Source organism: Symphalangus syndactylus, chromosome 13 (assembly GCF_028878055.3).
Source record: "Symphalangus syndactylus isolate Jambi chromosome 13, NHGRI_mSymSyn1-v2.1_pri, whole genome shotgun sequence".
Classification (NCBI taxonomy): Eukaryota; Metazoa; Chordata; class Mammalia; order Primates; family Hylobatidae; genus Symphalangus; species Symphalangus syndactylus.
This window is the reverse complement of record NC_072435.2, coordinates 59,054,184-59,072,702: the sequence shown is the minus strand read 5'-3', so window position 1 is coordinate 59,072,702 and position 18,519 is coordinate 59,054,184. Positions and strand designations below refer to the sequence as shown.

General features: G+C 46.5%; 1 protein-coding gene across 1 annotated transcript in view; it reads left to right on the top strand.

Annotated features, from left to right (window-relative positions):
* Nucleotides 1-18,519, top strand: part of KRTDAP (keratinocyte differentiation associated protein) — a 57,322-nt gene that overhangs the window by 20,883 nt on the left and 17,920 nt on the right. The gene's annotated exons all lie outside the window — the stretch shown is intronic.

Genomic DNA, 18,519 nt, shown 5'->3' with positions numbered 1-18,519 from the left:
CAGTCAGGCCTAAGTTGAGTTCCTAAGTTGTTATGTAACCTTAGGGAGGTCACTTCACATTCCTGAGCCTCAGGGTCCTCCTCTGTGAAGGGAGTTAATGAAAATACCCTCCCTCCAGACCCAGTTGTGAGGATTCAGTGACGTCTTGGATGTGAAGTGCTTAGCCCTCAGTGTAGCTCACAGTAGTTGCTCAGTTAACAGGGCCTACATGCTAGAGTAATTGGAGTTTTCTTCTCTGTGTATGTTTGGTGAGCAGTGTTGATAAAAAGAGTCAAACTCTGTAAAATATTTTGAAGAGATTTATTATGAGTGACCATGGCCCTGTGACACAGCCCCCAGGAGGTCCTGAGAACATTTGCCCAAGGTGGTCAGGGTGCAGCTTGGTTTTATAATTTTAGGTAGGCATGAAACATCTATCAAATACATTTTTTTTTTCTTTTGAGATGGAGTCTCGCTCTGTCCCCCTGGCTGGAGTGCAGTGGCGCGATCTCGGCTCACCGCAAGGCTCGCCTCCCAGGTTCACCATTCTCCTGCCCCAGCCTCTCGAATAGCTGGGACTACAAGCGCCTGCCACCACACCTGGCTAATTTTTTTTTTTTTTTTTTTTGTATTTTTAGTAGAGACAGGGTTTCACCACGTTGCCCAAGCTGGTCTTGAACTCCTGGGCTCGAGTGATCCTCCCCAAGTGTGGGATTACAGGCGTGAGCCATGTGCCTGGCCAATTTCCCTTTTTGTAAAAAAAAAGTCATGGCAATACCTATGTCACTGTGCTTTGGTAAGAATTCATTGAACGGTGTATGCAGAGAGGTTAACTCTGTGCTCACATGTACAAAGGTCTCAAAAACACTCAGCTGCTATTATTATATATATATAGTCATGCACCACATAACAACATTCTGGTCATTGACAGACTGCGTACACATACAATGGCGGTCCCATATGATTAGAATGGAGCTGAAAAATTCCTATCACTTACTGACATTGTAGCTGCTGTAACATCATAGCACAATGCATTACCTTTTCTATGTTGAGATACACAAATACTATTGTGCTCCAGTTGCCTACAATATTCAGTATGGTACCATGGTTTGTAGCGTAGGAGCAATAGGCCATACCATTTTAGCCTAGGTGTGCTGTAGGCCATCCCATCTAGGTGTGTGTAAGTACACTCCATGATGTTTGCATAATGACAAAATTGCCTGTATTTCTCAGAACATATCCCCATTGTTAAGTGACACGTAACTATAACTATACTGATTTTAAGATTATAGACAGTACTGTTTTATTTATTCTCTTCTGCAACTGCTATTGTAGCTTCATAAGATGTCTCAGACCTCTTTCCATACCAAGACTCATCTTGAAGGCCGGGCACAGTGGCTCACGCTTGTAATTCCAGCACTTTGGGAGGCAGAGGAGGGTGGATCACTTGAGCTCAGGAGTTTGGGACCAGCCTGGCCAATATGGTGAAACCCTGTCTCTACTAAAAATACAAAAATGAGCTGGGTGTGGTGCTGTAATCCCAGCTACTTGGTAGGCTGAGGCAGGAGAATCTCTTGAACCTGGGAGGCAGAGGTTGCAGTGAGCCGAGATTGTGCCACTGCACTCCAGCCTGGGCGACAGAGCAAGACTCTGTCTCAAAAAAACAAAAAACAAAAAACAAAGACTCATCTTGATTTGATGCAGGGTTAAAAGACCCCACCTTGCCAACTTCCTCATCCCTAAGTTTCTGCTTCTGGGCAATTTCCAGTGTCTGGGTGTGGATCACAGAGGCACAGCAGCCTGAGTGGTGCTTGGACCTGCCAGGGTTTGCAGGCGGGTAGTAGCCTTATCTGCCCAGGAGGTGGCAGGCAGAATCTGAGGAGGATGGCAGGTAGCACAATGAGAAAGTGTGGGGTGCTTTACAGCCTTTATCTCTGTGACCTATACCCTTGGGACCTGGTGTGACTTTTGAGTCACATCTTGCTTCCCTGGAAGGGGCCATGCATCCTACTTTCACTTTTCCCTGGGGTCTTAGGGCAGAGTTCGGGCTATCCAGAAACTAAGTTAGCAGATCCCAAGAGCTGATGTTATGGTTTTACAGAACTTGCTTTCTAGAATTTTTTATTTTATTTTTTGGTGAGACAGGGTGTCCCTCTGTCACCCAGGTTGGAGTGCAGTGGCACAATCTTGACTCACTGCAACCTCCGCCTCCCAGGCTCAAGTGATCCTCCCACCTTAGCCTCCCGAGTAGCTGAAACCACAGGCTCACCACCACACCTGGCTAATATTTTGTATTTTTTGGTAGAGATGGGGTTTTGCCACATCAAACTTCTGAGCTCAGGCTGTTCTCCCGCCTCGGCCTCCCAAAGTGCTGGGATTACAGGCATGCGCCATCCCGCCTGGCCTGTCTAGAATATTTTTTAACTGGCTTTGTGATTATATTCTAGGATATTTTTCATTTCATTTTAAAAAAGGGAGTCTATGGTTATGGTAAACAGTTATTTTCATCCCACCTCTCTCCCCACCGTATATATACCACTCTTAGTTCTGGGACTTATTCTCTCTCCTTCCAGGATCTAAGCCCCTTCTCTTCCTTCTCCATCCAGCTCTTCTCTAAGGTGCTACTGATCTGACAGTTCTGCTTTTCTTCTTTTTTCTGCTCCTGTAACATCACAAAACTCAGATGTCTTCTTTTCTCCAAGGACCTTATATGACTTACCTTTGTCTATACCCGTTTCCCTCTTTATGATGGAGCTAGTCCTGGATTCTTGGGGACCAAGTCCTTGACAGGTGACAAGCCTTAACAGTCCCGTCTGCAGAGGAGGTGATGCAAGGGCCCAGATAAATGACAGTGGACATGGGTGAGAGGTCAGGAGCAGCGACGGTGATTTCTTTCGTACAGGATAGTTCCTGTCAGGGATCATTGCTATATTAGGGCCAATAATAATTCTTTTACCATCTGGCCCATGGGCTGTTGTCAGGATCAAATGAGATAAGATTTCTGAAACCATTTTGTACCAGGTGAAGCACTTTATAACCTGTCTGATATCATTAATTAGCAAAATTACCCATACCCCAACCATGCTGTGCTAGGAAGGACACTGCCTGGAAAGTTAGGAGACCTGAGTCTGCTACCACCTCCCTGATGGTGAGTAGTACGTTTCTTTTGCTAGCAAATTGGTTCATTCATTTGTTTAACACTGACTCTGTGTCAAACATGGTTCTGACTGTTGGGGATGCATAGGTGTACAAAATGGGGCCGGGCGTAGTGGCTCAGGTCTACAATCCCAGCACTTTGGGAGGCTGAGATGGAAGGATTACTTGAGGCCAGGCAGGGGTTCGAGACTAGCCTGAGCAACATAGCATGACCCTGTCTCTAACAAAAAAAAAAAAAAAAAAATCCAGGCTTGATGGCATGCACCGATAGACCCAGCTACTTGGGAAGCTGAGGCTGGCAGGAGGATCACTTAAGCCCAGGAGTTCACGGCTGCAGTGAGCTGTGATTGCGACATTGCACTCCTGCCTGGGCAAAAGAGTAAGACCTTATCTCCAAAAAAGAAACAAAAACATGCCGGGCCCGGTGGCTCACGCCTGTAATCCCAGCACTTTGGGAACCAAGGCAAGCAAATCACCTGGGGTCAGGAGTTTGAGAGCAGCCTGGCCAACATGGCGAATCCCGTCTCTACTAAAAATACAAAAATTACCCAGGTGTGGTGGCGGGCCCCTGCAATCCCAGCTATTCAGGAGGATGAGGCAGGAGAATTGTTTGAACCCAGGAGGCGGAGGTTGCAGCGAGCCGAGATCGTGCCATTGCACTCCAGCCTGGGTGACAAGAGTGAAACTATGTCTCAAAAAAAAAAAAAAAAAAAAAAAAAGAAAGAAACAAAATCCTAAGCAAAATAACCAAAGTAGATGAGTTATCCTGGAACTTATATTCAGGAGGGGAAGACAGACAATAAGCAGGTAAGCAATAACAATAAAGAGGAAATACTTGGGGCTAATAACGGTGGGTGGAATCCATGAATCTCCTTTTGCTGCCTCCTGAAATCACACTGTAATGACAGTAAAGAGATCTTTTAGAAAAGAGTCCCTGTAAGTACAGGGAGAACATAAGAGGATAGAATACCACCAAAATTTTGCCAGCTGGACAGCAGATGAATGAGTGGTAACTGGTGACTGACTTACCAGACCTGTGAAAGTTGGATCATAAGCCAACAGTGGGAAAAACCAAGATTCAATGAAGTTTCTACTGTAGAATCCACAAAAAGCTCATGAACTGGTAGCAACAGGTTCCTCTGGAAATGGGACAAAGGACAAGCGAACATAAGGAAAATAGGCTGAAAGTCTTATTATTCTTAGAGACAGTGTCTTGCTTTGTTGCCCAAGCTGGAGTGCAGTTGTGTGATCATAGCTCACTGCAGCCTTGACCTCCTGGGCTAAGTGATCCTCTTGCCTCAGCCTCCCGAGTAGCTGGGACTGCCGAGTAGGCAGGCACCACCATGCCACCATGCCAGGCTATTTAAAATTTTTTTTTTTTTGGCCAGGCACGGTGGCTCACGCCTGTAATCCCAGCACTTTGAGAGGCCGAGGCGGGCAGATCACCTGAGGTTGGGAGTTGGAGACCAGCCTGACCAACATGGAGAAACTCCATCTCTACTAAAAATACAAAATTAGCTGGGCGTGGTGGTGCATGCCTGTAATCCCAGCTACTTGGGAGGCTGAGGCAGGAGATCGCTTGAACCTGGGAGGCGGAGGTTGCAGTGAGCCAAGATCGCGCCATTGCACTCCAGCCTGGGCAACAAGAGCAAAACTCCCTCTCCAAAAAAAAAAATTTTTTCTTCTTTTTTTTTTTTTTTTTTTAGATACAGGGTCTCACTATGTTGCCTAGACTAGTGTGGATCTCCTGGGCTCAAGCAATCCTCCAGCTTTGGCCTCCCAAAGTGCTGAGATTACAGGTGTGAGCCATGGCACTCAACCATTCTTTTCTGGTTTAGACATCATGTCATAGTGCCTTTATATACTTTTTATGTATCTAAAAAAAGTGGTCCCTTCCCTTCTCTTCAATGTGAGCAGACAACCAAGAATTACCACATATATGATGACAACTTCTAACATAAAATATAGCAACTGATACCAAAAAAGGCAACTTAGAGCAGGGAGATGAAGATTCCTCAGAGAAATCAGAGTGGACATTGCAATCATGAAACAAGGTCAGCATGCTAAGAAGGAATAAAAAAGTGCTCAGAAATGAAAAGTGATAGCAAAAATGAAAAATAGAAGGGCTGGAAGATAAGAAAATCTCACAGAAAGTAAAGCAAAACAATGCGGAGAGAAAAAATGGGAAAAAAGGGAAAATTAGAGGGCCTGTGTAAGAGGCGTGGTGTCCCCAAATAACAGGGATCCCAGAAGGAGAGAAGTGAGAAAATGAAGGCAAGGAAACCATCACAAAGTGTTTCAAGAGAATCTTCCCAAATGGAAGGAAATTATTTTGTAGACTGAAAGAGTCCATTGAATGCCCAATGGATGGAATTTTAGATACCTTGTGAGAAAGGTAAGGATCTTGCAGGCTTCCAGAGAGAAAAAGACAGGCCATGGACAAAGGATAGGAGTTAGGATGTCTCGAGAATTTTCAGCCAGACTGGACGATAGAAGGCAATGCGGCAATGCCTTTCAAGTTCTGAAGAAGAATGATTGCCAACCCAGACTATTCCATACATAGCCCAATACCAACTACGCATGAGAGCGGGATAAAGACATTTTCTGACACACAGGATTTCAAAGCATTTACTTTCTAAAGAAGCTGCATCAGGGTTGGGCATGGTGGCTCACGCCTGTAATCCCAGCAATTTGGGAGGCCAAGGCAGAAGGATGACTTGAGCCCAGGAGTTTGAGACCAGCCCTGGGCAGGATAGTGAGACCCTCCCCTTTCTATAAACGAACAAACAAAATAGCCAGGTGTGGTGGCACCTGTAATCCCAGTGCTTTGAGGGGATTGGGCAGGAGGATTGTTTGGCCCAGGAGGTAGAGGCTGCAGTGAGCCACGATTGTACCACCACACTCCAGGCTGGGCAACAGAGCGAGACTCTGTCTCTAAAAAAATTAACAAATAATAAAATAAGTAAATGTGGGATATGATGAGGTTTCTCTTCAAATAGCCTGATCAATCCTTTATTCTTTAATTCATAGTATCCCCCTACCCCTTTTTCCTTTTTCTCCTTTTTTTTCCTTTCTGCCTTTGTTACATGCCCAGACATGCCACAGTACCAGGCGTTATCAGTACCAGCTCACATTCCTTTCCTTATTTGGAAAGAAGACTAGCTCTCTAGCTCACTGCAGACACCCCTTCCCCTTTCCCCTCTCTCCCTTATGTGCCCACCTTATCTAAAGAAAGTTCAAATGTTTAGCCAACTGGGACTAGTTTAGATTGTACAGCTGACTGCAGCCAGTGGGGAAAGGGTACAGGGGCAGGACTTGCATTAGGAATAAAGGCTCTCATGCCCCTTTGTTCAGGTGTGCTCTCATGGCAACTGGCCAAGGAGAAGCACCCCTCTGCGCAGAAGTAAAATTGCTTGGCTAAGAATCCTTTGTTTGAGTGTTCAATTTCCTTAGGATTGGAGCGTTATTCCCAACAGTAAATAAAGAAGCTGCTTAAGGATGTAAACCAAGGAAGAGGAAGACAAGAGCAGAGAAGCAAAGAGGCTTTCCACTTAAGAGCTTCAGGTGTGAGCTGGCTGGACACGGTGGCTCATGCCTGTAATCCCAGCACTTTGGGAGGCCGAGGGGGGTGAATCACATTGGGCCAGGAGTTCAAGACCAACATGGTGAAACCCTGTCTCTACTGAAAATACAAGAAAAATTAGCTAGGCATGAAGGCACGCACCTGTAATCCCAGCTACTCAGGAAGCTGAGGCAAGAGACTCACTTGAACCCAGGAGGCAGAGGTTGCAGTGAGCCAAGATCACACCACTTCACTTCAGCCTGGGCAACAGAGCGAGACTCCATCTAAAAGAAAAAAAAAAGAGCTTCAAGCGTGAGCTATACACCTGGCATAAACCACCACCCAGGCAGGCTGGAACAGGTCAGAAAGTTCCAAGACACATTTCTTCAGGGAGAGGAAATCTGTATCCTCCTAAAACCCCTGCAGTTCTTGAGAGGAGACAAGAACATTTATAAAGAGTTTGGGGTTGAATTTGTGGTAAACATGTAGACTAAACACATGAAAAAATAAGGTGATTATTAATTCCAGATGAAAGCTGTGCAAGATAAAAAAAGGAACTGGCTGGGCGTGGTGACTCACACCTGTAATCCCAGCACTTTGGGAGGCCGAGGCAGGCGGATCACCAGGTCAGGAGATCGAGACCATCCTGGCTAACACGGTGAAACTCCATCTCTACTAAAAAAAAAAAAAAAAAATTAGCCAGGCTAGGTGGCGGGCACCTGTAATCTCAGCTACTCGGGAGGCTTAGGCAGGGAGAATTGCTTGAACCTGGGAGGTGGAAGTTGCAGTGAGCTGCGATTGTGCCACTGCACTCCAGCCTGGGCGACAGAGCAAGATTCTGTCTCAAGAAAAAAAAAAAAAGGAGCTGTTATTTGCTACAGAGCTCCAATGTCGATAACATTGATGTAGTCATGACCATGCAAACACTGAATATTTTCTAACATAGTGACAGTGGGAGCAGATCAGGAAGACAGGGTGGGAAGGGTGTTGTACATATTGGGAAAAGAATAAGAGCATAATCTTCATCTGCCACAGAATAATTTAACAGATGAAACCTGATATTGAGAAATGAAGAAATACAGTAAAATAAGCAAGCCCCTTAAAGGCATGGAGGGATAAATATTTTGCTGACAAGAGGTAGCAGCAGCTGCCTCCAGGAAGCAGTAAGTGACCGTGGTGGAGAGAGGGGAAGGAAGTTGTTTTTCACAGCCAACCATCTGATGCATTAAGGGATGTGCAAGTTTAACGGATAAAAATAACAAGTAGACAAAAATAGATGCTATCAGCTAGCGATACACCCAGCGAAGTCCAACTTGGGATTATGTGAATGTGTCAAGAGGGAGGCCACTTAGGAGTGGTGGAGGGGGAAGTCCTTTGAGGAAATAAAATTTGAGTCACAGGCGGCCTGAAAGAGGGGAAATTCAGCTGGATGAGTACCTGGGGAACGAGGGCTCCACGAAAAGGGAACCACAAGGAGAAGGAGCATAGTGAGCTGTCAGTAACAAAAAAGGAAGAGCGAAGGGAGCTGGAGGAGGGCTTGGAGGAAGGGAGTAGGGATGAGCTGGATTCGGTGAGAGCCAAGTGCCAGATGCTTCAGGGGCCTTGCTGGCCTTGGGGAAGGCATGGGATTTTACTCTGAGGATCATGAGAAGTATCTGGAGGCCTTTGAGCAGAAGAATGGAATTACATTTTTAAAACATTTCCATGGTTAAACATGTATTTGGCATCTCCAGTGCTAGACACTTTTCTAAGTGCTTTGGAGGTACAATATGAAATTCGTTTCATCTTCATAATAACATGATGATGTAGGTGCTGTTAGCCCTATTTTTTCTTCTTTTATTTTTTACTTATGTATTTTTTGAGTCAGGGTCTCACTCTGTCATTCAGGCTGGAGTACAGTGGCTCACTGCAGCCTCCACCTCCTGGGTTCAAGCAGTCCTCCCTCCTCAGCCTCCCAAGTAGCTGGGACCACAGGTGTGTGCCACCATGCCTGGCTAATTTATTTTATTTAATAATTTCATTTTTTCTTTTTCTTTTTTAAAATCAACTACATTTATTTATTTATTTATTTATTTATTTATTTATTTATTTATAGGCGGGGTCTTACTTTGTTGCCCAGGCTGGTCTCAAACGCCTGGTCTCAAGTGATCCTCCTACCTTGGCCTCCCAAGGTGTTAGGATTACAGGTGTGAGCCACTGCACCTGGCCTTTTTTTTTTAAAAATCTTGTGAGAGGCCAGGCTCAGTGGCTCACGCCTGTAATCCCAACACTTTGGGAGGCTGAGGCGGGTGGATCACTTGAGGTCAAGAGTTCAAGACCAACCTGGCCAACATGGTGAAAGCCCGTCTCTACTAAAAATACAAAAATTAGCTGGGAGTGGTGGTGCATGCCTGTAATCCCAGCTACTCAGGAGGGCGAGGCACAAGAATTGCTTGAATCGGGGAGGCGGAGATTGCAGTGACCTGAGATGACGCCACTCTACTCCAGCCTGGGCGACAGAGCGAGACTCCATCTCAAAAAAAAAAAAAAAAAATCTTGTGAGAAAACGAAAGCACAGCAAGGTTGAGTTGCACAGCGCTAGGACAGGATTCAAACTCAGTACACCCTGCTGCCCCTTCCTGGAGAGCCCTCAGCTTGTCCCCTAGAGGACCAGGACTAAATTCACTGCTTCTCAACCCTCACTCTACTTCACAAGCACCTGAAGAGCTTTAGAAAATATAATGCCCAAACACACTGGCAGTTTTGGAAACTCCTCCAGTGGCTCTGGAGTGCAGCCAGGGTTGAGAAGTGGACCCAGGCTGGAGGCCTGCTCGCATCCCCCGAGCTCTATGCTTCTGTCCTCACACCTTCATTTCTGTTGCAGGCCAGTGGACCCGGGACAACATGGGACGGCTCTTGGTAAACTCCTTGGCCTCCCATCAGTTTCTTGGAGCCCAGGCCCCTTCTTCTCCCCAGCCATGACTCCTCCTAGGAGCCAGGTTTCTTGCTGGTCTCTGCTCTCAGCACCAGCCATCTTACCCCACCCCCAATGCCTTTCCTTTCTCAGAACCTCGATGGAGGTCAGTCTCCATCGCTCTCCCCAACTTTCTATACCAAACAACTGCACACCGCATGAGTCACGATTCCTGCCCTCTTTTCTCTTCCTCAATGAAGTAAAGATTGAGAGAGAGTGTGCCTGTGGTTTTGAGAGGGAGTTGGGAATCGTGGAGGAGGGGCCAGAACACCATCTCACTGAGGACTTGTGTGTGTCACTTTGCATCGCTGACCCTCAGCTTTTCTTATTGTTAAGTAGGGAGAGGATATCTGTTGTGCTTCTTTTTTTTTTTTTTTTTTTTTTTTTTTTTTTTTTTTTTAGATGGAGTCTCTCTCTGTTGCAAGACTGGAGTGCAGTGGTGCGATCTCGTCTTACAGCAACCTCCACCTCCCGGGTTCAAGTGATTCTCCTGCCCCTGAGTAGCTGGGATTATAGGTGTGTGCCACCATGCCTGGCTAATTTTTTTGTATTTTTAGTAGAGACAGGGTTTTACCATGTTGGTCAGGCTGGTCTCGAACGCCTGACCTTGTGATCCACCCACCTCAGCCTCCCAAAGTGCTGGGATTACAGGCATGAGCCACTGCGCCTGGCCTGTTGTGCTTCTTAAAAGCCTTTGAGACTCCCTGGGATCTGACACTTGCTGGCTCTTTAGCTGTCACTAAGCTGCAGCCATCCTGGCGTTTCTTTTCCTGGCACAAATTCAGCCTGTTCAGGCCTTGCACAGGCCTGGAGCCCTTTGCTTGGGACATTATTCCCCCAGTTCTTGGCATACAAGATTCCTCCTTGCCATTCTAGTCCCAGCTCAAATATCACCTTTGCATGGCCTTCTCAAGCTCAAGCTGTGTGTTCAAAAGTAACCACCTACTCCCTTCCTGGGAGTCATGTTCTACCCCAGCTCGGTTCTGTCGTCTTCACAGCACGTAGCACCAGTGCAAAGGATCCTGCTTATGGGTCTTGCTGTCCCTGTCTGCCCAGGAATAGGAGCTGCTTGAGGGCAGGAATCTTACCCTTTTTGTTCACTGCTGTATCCTTAGCACCTAGAACAGGGCCTGACACATGGTAGGCCTCCATAAATGTTGGTGGATGAATGAAGGCTACGCCGTGGAAACTCAAATGGTGTAATGTTTGCCATGGCACTTTAGAAATTCTCGACTGCAGCCCACATGGGTGAGCTTTTTATTTAAAATAGCTAGATTTGGGAGCAGTGTGTTTACTTTCCTAACTCTGTTTTCTCGAGGCTGGTCGTAGCTCGGACTGACAGATGGCAGAAGACAATGTTTGAGGAGAGGGAACCGGGGTTAGTATGTAGCTTGGACAACCGCTCCTTGGGTAAGCTGCTGGTGGCCAGCTGGCCTTGGCCAGCGTTTGCAGAGTGGGCTCCCCTCCCACACTGCTTGACCTCGCATCTACTTTCCCAGACCTTTGAAACTTTGCCAAGTGGGTTACTGGATGACCGCTTCTGAAGGCTTAGAGATCTTTGGCCCAATTTCCTGATTGGATGTGCAATTTGTAGATGAGAAATGTCCTCATTTCCTGTGATTAGAGATAAATAATGAAAAGGAAAAAAAAAAGTGGGGCAAAAGCACTTACCCACAGGAGGCAGGGCAAGGTGAAAAGAAGAACTAGCAGAGACCCAGTGCTGAGAGGCAGGACGTTTAAGGGAGTGAGGCTGGAATCACGGCTGTGTGTTTCCTCCAGACCCTCTCCATGCCCACTGCCCCCACCCCTCTTTTTCCAACCATAGTATTCACTACCAAGCCACACTGCACGTGAGCTCTGGTTGTGTGGGCTGATGAGAAGTTCTGAGGAAGAGGCCCAGGAGCATCTTTTCCAGAAAGGGGAAGTGAAATAATGCCAGGTTCCCTTTTCCTGCTGCTCAGGCCCCCAGGTTGGGCCAGGACAGATCCCTCCACCCCTGTTTCCTGGTAGCGGCACTAGGCTGCTGTCTGTGTTATTCATTAACCAGGTACTAATATTTCTGTTTACCCATCTGTCATCCTGCTTTGGGGCAGGGGGTTCAGAGGAGCTGTGCAATCATACAGCCACCCGGATGCTTTGGAGCAGGCCCAGCCAGCCACATTTAACTAGTGTTTACTGTATCAGAAGCACTGTGCAAGAGGCTTGCATGAAGCGTTGGTGGGGAAAGAGAAAGTTTTCTCAAGGAGGATGTGATCTGGCTGCCATTTGAGCATACGTACTGTGAGTTGCATGCACAGATATGTCTGAGCTCATTACAGCATAATAAGAGCCCATTATTAGCATCTCTTGCCAAACCCAGGTTCAAGATCTTCATATTGGTAGCAGTGATCCCTGGTGGGAGTGTATATGCCACAGAAATTTGCAAATGCAATAGATCAGGGCTTCCTACCCTTCCCCTATCTATCTATCTATCTATCTATCTATCTATCTATCTATCTATCTATCTATCTATCATCTATCTATCTATCATCTATCTATCTATATCTATCTATCTAATCTATTATCTGTCTACCTCCTACTACCTGCCTGTGTATATCTATCTATCTATCTGTCTATCTATCTATCTATCTATCTATCTATCTATCTATCTATCATCTATCTAATCTATTATCTGTCTACCTACTACCTACCTGTGTATCTTTATCTCTCTCTCTCTGTCTCTCTCTATCTCTCTAATCTATTATCTGTCTACCTACCTACTTATCTGTCTATCTAATCTGTCTGTCCTGTCAGTTCTGTTTTCTGGAGAACTCTGACCAATATCCTTACTGATTCTGAAGTCCTGAGGGAGTGAGGACAGTTGTCTATGGTTCAGCAAATGCTTCAGGTAGTTCCAATATTTGCTTACATTTAAAACCCTTCTTCAAGCCCTTCACTGGTCTTCTCTCTGGCCTTGAGGGATGCTAAGGTTTTCTCTCTCCTCAGAGCCTTTGCACCAGCAATTTCTGTTTCCAGAATGTTCTTGCGGGCCTTTGTATGTCAACTCCCTTTCATCGTTCAGGGCTCAGCTGAACACCACTAACTTAGGAGATTCGACTTCCGAATGAAGAAACGGGCCGATGTGTCAAGTGGCTTGTTCCCAGGTGATGCAGCAGCTGCTGGCTCAGAGGCCACACGTTGAGAACCTCTGGGCTGGAATACTGTGAATGGAGACAGAGTGAAAGAAGATGAGGTTGAGGAGCTGAGCAGGGGCTTCTAGGTCACAGAAAGGAATTTGTATTCCAAGAGCCTCTAGAAGTCATTCGAGGATTTGAAGCAAGAAAGTGGAATGATCTGATTTCCATTTTAAGAAGATCATTCTGGCAGCTGTGCCTACCTGAAGGGACCTGAAGGGGAATGTTTGTTAGGCTCAAGGAGACCATGTGCATGACAGTTAAGAAACCATAGACTTCTATGCAGACACGCGGGGTTTTCATCGGGTTAGCAGCTGCCCGAAAAGATCATGCAAAGCATTTTAGGTCGCAAAAAGGAGTTTGAACGAGCTTCTAAGAGCTTCTGGAAGCCAGGTGAAGGTTTGAAGCAAGAGAGTAGAATGATCTTCTAACCTCCTCAACCTCCCCTTATAGTTTCTCCCATGACCTTGTTTCAGTTCCTTTGTAACTACTTTCCATTTGCCATACTCTGAAATGACCTTGCTCATCTATTTGTTTACCTGTTTTTAAACTATTTTCCCCTACCAGAATGGAAGTCCCAACACGGAAGATACTTGTCTTTTGTACGCTCTATATCCCTAGACCCTAGGAAAGTATCTGGCCTGGAGTTGGTAATCAATACATATTTGTTGAACAAATGATCGACTGATTTCCCAATGAAGAAATGGGCTGCTATGTCAGGTAACTTGATGAAGGTCAAATGCTTGTAAGTGAGCAGCTACAGCTTCACTTTGAAAGTCTTAGACCAGGTCCAGTGATCGATCTTCTTATAACCCCATGACAACAAAATGACTTTTTTTTTTTTTTTAGACAGAGTCTCACTCTGTCACTCAGGCTGGAGTGCAGTGGTGCAATCTCGGCTCACTGCATCCGACTCCCGGGTTCTCCTGCCTCAGCCTCCTGAGTAGCTGGGATTACAGGTGCGTGCCACCACAACTGGCTAATTTTTGTATTTTTAGTAGAGACGGGGTTTCACTATGTTGGTCAGGCTGGTCTCGAACTCCTGACGTCATGATCTGCCTGCCTTGGACTCCCAAAGTGCTGGGATTACAGGTGTGAGCCACCGTGCCCAGCAAAATGACTTCATTTTGTACTTTCCTGGTTAGTAAGAGAAGTTGTGCCCCTAAAGAACCTGAGAATCACCATATTGGCCAGGCTTGTCTCAAACTCCTGACCTCAGACAATCCGCTTGCCTCAGCCTCCCAAAGTGCTGGGATTACAGGCATGAGCCACATCTCTACTGAAAATACAAAAATTAGCTGGGCTTGGTGGTGCACACCTGTAGTTCCAGCTACTCAGGAGGCTGAGGCAGGAGAATCGCTTGAACCTCGGAGGTGGAGGTTGCAGTGAGCCAAGATCGCGTGCATTGCACTCCCGCCATTGCACTCCAGCCTGAGTGATAGAGCAAGATTCCATCTCAAAAAAAAAAAAAAAAAAAAAAAAAAGAAAAAAAGAAAAAAGAACCTGAGAATTGTAGAGTTGAAAGTTGTCATTAAACTGGTTCAGCCCTCATATGTATGAGTTTCCTCAGTGTCCTAGGATAGATGTTTGCTACCTTCTTGAATATTCCTGGAAATTGGGGAGTGACTTCTTTGCTAAGATAGTCAGTTCCATTGAAATGGCCGTAACTGTTTGAAAGGTATCTCTGTGTCTCTTCCACCTGTGGTCTTTGTTCTTTCCTGTGTGGCTCATAGAATGTATCTTCTAGCCAGGGATGGTGGTGGACGCCTGTAATCCCAGCTCCTCGGGAGGCTGAGGCATGAGAATTGCTTGAACCTGGGAAGTGGAGGTTGCAGTGAGCCAAGATTGCACCACGGCACTCCAGCCTGGGTGACAGAGCGAGACTCTGCCTCAAAAAAAAAAAAGTTCTTATCTTGTCCCAGCCAGTGTTCTCTTACTTCCTTCTCATGTGTCAGTGAAAACAGCATGCACTTTAGGCTCAGAAAGACCTGGATTCAAACTCCCTGCCACCTACTGGCCTTGAAAAGTGACCTTAACCCTCTCAGGCCCCTTCTTGGCACAGTGCCTGGTATTTAATTTGCTCTATTATTATGGCTATTACTACTGTTATACAGTCTTAAATCTCCAAAACATTTTGGTTAATTTTTCTGGGCTTGATTCGTTGAGTTGATGTCTTCTTTTTTTTTTTTTGGAGACAGAGTTTTGCTTGTTGCCACCCAGGCTGGAGTGCAGTGGCACAATCTTGGCTCACTGCAACCTCCGCCTCCCGGGTTCAAGCGATTCTCCTGCCTCAGTCTCCCGAGTAGCTGGGATTACAGGCGCCTGCCACCATGCCCAGCTATTTTTTTGTATTTTTAGTAGAGACGGGGTTTCACCATGTTGGGCAGGCTGATCTCGAACTCCTCACCTCAGGTGATCCACCCACCTTGGCCTCCCAAAGTGCTGGGATTACAGGCGTGAGCCACCGCGCCCGGCTGAGTTAGTGCCCTTAAAAATGTGTTGCTCAGGCTGGATGTGGTGGCTCACGCCTATAATCCCAGCACTTTAGGAGGCTGAGGTGGGTGGATCACTTGAAGTCAGGAGTTCAAGACCAGCCTGGACAACACAGCGAAACCCCGTCTCTACCAAAAATACAAAAATTAGCCAGGTGTGGTGGCAGGCACCTGTAATCCCAGCTACTTGGGAGGCTGAGGCAGGAGAATCGCTTGAACCTGGGAAGTGGAGGTTGCAGTGAGCTGAGATCGTGCCACTGCACGCCAGCCTGGGTGACAGAGTGAAACTCCATCTCAAAAAAAAATACAAGAGAATGTGCTGCTCAGTTCTGAACCTGCTGCTGATTAGACTTAAGTGGAATGGGGGTTATGGAGGTAGGAAGCGGGACTCAGCCCCAGGGGTGGTGTTCAGACATTGGACCAAATTGAGGACTAGCTAAAACAGGGAAAGGGTGAAGCAGCTTTTCATAAAGCATGCCCGCCAAAGTGCCATGTTTACTGTGGCCATGGCAACACCTGGGCGTTACCACACCTTTCCACGGCAATGACATGACAACCCTAAAGTTACTACCCTTTCCTTAGAAATTTCTGTGTTGACTGCCCCTTAATTTGTGTGCGATTAAAAGTAGGCAAAAATATGACTGCAAAGCTGCCCTGAGCTGTTACTCTCTACCTGTGGGGTAGCCCTGCTCTGCAGGAGCAGTCACGGAGCTGCAACAGGGCTGCAGCTGTAACAGGGCTGCTTCAACAAAGCTGTTTTCTTTCTCCACCAGCTAGCCCTTGAATTCTTTCCTGGGCAAAACCAAGAACCCTCATGGGCCAAGCCCCACTTAGCACACCTGCTCTGCCTCAGTATCATCAACTTGTCTAGACATTATTTCTTTTCTTTTTATTTTTGAGACAGAGTTTCACTCTTGTCGCCCAGGCTGGAGTGCAATGGTGCGATCTCGGCTCTCTGCAACCTCAGCCTCCCGGGTTCAAGCGATTCTCCTGCCTCAGCCTCCCAAATAGCTGGGATTACAGGCACCCGCCATGATGCCCAGCTAATTTTTTGTATTTTTAGTAGAGATGGGGTTTCACCATGTTGGCCAGGCTGGTCTTGAACTCCTGACCTCATGATCTGCCCATCTTGGCCTCCCAAAGTGCTAGGATTACAGGCGTGAGCCACTGTGCCTGGCCAACGTGATTTCTTTTCATGTAATCCAATCAAATTAGCTTTTGTGGCAGCTGTAATACATCACAGACTCATAGTGCATGTACAGTCAGCTGAGAATCCCAGACTTTTTTTTAACGTATTACTGCCATGCTATCTACCTACTATGTTATTTCTATTTTTTTTTTTTTTTTTTTTGAGACAGTCTCTCTCTGTTGCCTAGGCCAGAGTGCAGTGGCACGTTCTCAGCTCACTGCAACCTCTGCCTTCCAGGTTCAAGCGATTCCCGTGCCTCAACCTCCCGAGTAGCTGGGATTACAGGTACCTGCCACTGTGCTTGGCTAATTTTTTGTATTTTTAGTAGAGATAGGATTTCACCGTGTTGGCCAGGCTGATCTCGAATTCCTGACCTCAAGTGATCTGCCCATCTCGGCCTCCCAAAGTGCTGGGATTACAGGCATGAGCCACCATGCCCAGCATTATTTCCATTATTTTTAATGTTTACTTATTATATTTCTAATAAGTGAGGGTACATCTGTGTACATGGATTTATATCTTAGAACTACTTAATATTCTATGATTTCTCAGCAATTTTATTCATAGAGTCTTATTTTAATTCGCAGAATACTCTTGGGAGGTATCTAGTATCCTAATCACTATGATTTAGAAATACAGGCTGGAGGTGGAGGCTTGCTTCAGGCCATCCATTTAGTAAGTGGAATGGACACTGAATTCAGGGTTCTTATGGTACCTGTCCAGTCTTTTGAAGGAGAAAAATAGAAAATGAGCTTTCAGTTCAGTGGGACTAATAAGGAAAGGTTTTCTGGAGAAAGTGAATATTGAGTGGATTTTTCTAAGTGAGGAAGAAGCAAGCACCAGAAGATGGGGGAGGGCCAGGCATGGTGGCTCACATGTGTAATCCCAACACTTTGGGAGGCCAAGGCAGGAGAATCACTTGAGGCCAGGAGTTCAAGACCAGCCTGGGCAACACCCTATCTCTACAAAAAATAAAATAAAATAATTAGCTGAGTGTGGTGGTGTGCACCTGTAGTCCCATCTACTCGGGAGGCTGAGGCAGGAGGGTGACTTGAGCTCAGGAGTTCGAGGTTGCAGTGAGCCATGATTGTGCCACTGCACTCCAGCCTGGGCAACAGAGTGAGACCCCAAGTCTAAAAACAAACAAACAAACAAACCAACAAAAAAACAGGTAGAAGAATGTGGGATTGAGGTGAGGGGGGATGAATAAGCAGGCAAGGTTTTTGAAGAACAAGTTCTTGGACAGATTCGGCTTCTGAGATGAGGCAGTGATTTGCGACCCCAGCTGGCCACCTGGGGTGCTTTTTTGAAAAGCTCACTTGCTGGGGCCCCACCTGCAGAGATTCTGTCAGTAGGTTGGAGGTGGCTGTCTGTATTATTTTCACACCTCCGCATGTAATTCTGATATACAGCTCAGGTTGCAAACTACTAGGTTAGGAGCTGGAGGTCATTTAACTAGAGAGAATGGTCTAGGAGTCCTTATTGTGGAAAAATGAGCTAGGCAGGTAGAACTGGAAGGGGAGAGACAGGACAAATCAAGGAAAAGAATGGTACAATATGAGTTCCTTGGGGGAAACACTTTTTTTTTTTTTTTGGAGACAGGGTCTCGCTCTGTCGTCCAGTCTGGAGTGCATGGCGCGATCTCGGCTCACTGCAACCTCTGCCTCCCGGGTTCAAGCGATTCTCCTGCCTCAGCCTCCTGAGTAGCTGGGATTACAGGCGGCCGCCACCATGCCTGGCTAATTTTTTTGCCTTTTTAGTAGAGATGGGGTTTTACCATGTTAGCCAGGCTGGTCTCGAACTCCTGACCTCAGGCGATCAGCCCGCCTTGGCCTCCCAAAGTGCTGGGATTACAGGCGTGAGCCACTGTGCCCAGCCGGAAGCATCTTTTTAAATTAAATTTTTAAAATTGAGAGACAGGGTCTCACTGTGTTGCCCAGGTGGGTCTCCAACTCCCAGGCTCAAGCGATCCTCCCACCTCAGCCTCTCAAAGTGCTGGGATTACAGGCATGAGC